Genomic DNA, 1,559 nt, shown 5'->3' on the forward strand with positions numbered 1-1,559 from the left:
TGCCAATATGGTCTTGAGGAACCTGTGGCTATTTCGTCCCATTGTGAGCAGGTAATAGATTACGTTTACTCCTCTAAATCTCTCACCTCAAATACCCGCTCCCAAGCCCCATGCCTTGGCTTCCCTGGCCTGACTGCTCATCCCTTGGCTACTTTATGTTATTAATGTATAGCTCATGTCTCTCTCTGGCTTCAAGATCTCCAAGACTTAGGAAAGACAGTGAAATCCCAAACTTTCTTTTCTCTTCATTGCACAGTTCTTCCTGATGTCTAACCATGGCCTTTCTGGTTCAGGCTAGTAGCAAGGAACCAGCTGCAGACTACAGCTATGAGCTCTGGATTTGCTGGAAGCCATTGTGAACCAGTCTGGCTGAAGTGATTGTTCCCTGGCTCTTCAGCTGGGTCAGCCAACCAGCTGCTTCTGATGAGTGCCCCACTCTCGAAATCCCCTCCAGCCTTTACTCAGCATTCCAGTCTCCCTGGGCCCTGACAACTGTGCCCTAAGATCAACAGTATCTAAGAGCCATATATCACCCCATATCTTTAACTAGCTAAAATAATTAGGTCAAAAGAAAACTCCCTAACAGGGAGGACAAAATGACTACCTATAGTACCCATCGGCATACCAGAAAAGGTGCCTGTGGAAAAACCCAGTAGGACCAGATCTAACAACAGGTAGACTCCTTAGTTGAAATAGTTCTACAATATGACAAGGCACTTGACCTGCTTTATTCAGAACAAGGAGGTATTGTGTGTCTTTAAGAAAAGAGTGTTGTTTCTATATAAACCACTCAGGAATCCTTAGAAATAACCTGGCTGTATTAAGAAAGTATTGCAAAAAGGAGTGGGGTGGCTGAGATGAAATAAATGACTTGTCCTTGGTCTCATCTCCAGGCTCCTCGTAGGTAAGAATGGATATCAGCCATCGCAGGGCCTTTGACCTTTCTGGCTCTGTTAAGTGCTGTTGGCTCTTACATCATTAATGTCTTAACTAGATTAAATCCCACCATTAAGCTGATGGTTATTAGATCCAAATATAAACAGGTACCCATGTCGAAGTCAAGGATTTGACTCAAGATACATCTCCAGAGGGAGTATGCAAGAACCAGTTGTTTTAATGATTGTGTCTAAGGGATCCATGAAACAAAAAAATGCCCCTAACCTGTAAGACCCTTGCTCTGGGAGAGCTACTTCCCAAAATGCTGAAGGTTTAGTGTTTTCACTCCTCTAAACTGGTTTGTTTGGCCCAACTGCACCAGATGTGCTTGATCAACACGTAGGTGGGAGGTACATGGGCAGGGATTATGGCAGAGTGCATGCCTGCCAAGTTTGGATATAGCCCTACTTAAACTCACTGGAATGCGCGCGCACGCACGCGCGCGCGCACACACACACACACACACACACACACACACACACCACATCACAGACTGGGGTTTCTTACCGGGTCCCTTGTTCCGCGGGATGATGGGTTCTGGCCAGGTGTGCACGAGATTCGGCTTTGACAAACAGACTAGACACGAGTGGTATAAGGTCTGAGTGTATTTCTTTAAAAATGAC

The sequence above is a fragment of the Mastomys coucha genome, unplaced genomic scaffold (genome assembly GCF_008632895.1).
Source record: "Mastomys coucha isolate ucsf_1 unplaced genomic scaffold, UCSF_Mcou_1 pScaffold1, whole genome shotgun sequence".
NCBI lineage: Eukaryota > Metazoa > Chordata > Mammalia > Rodentia > Muridae > Mastomys > Mastomys coucha.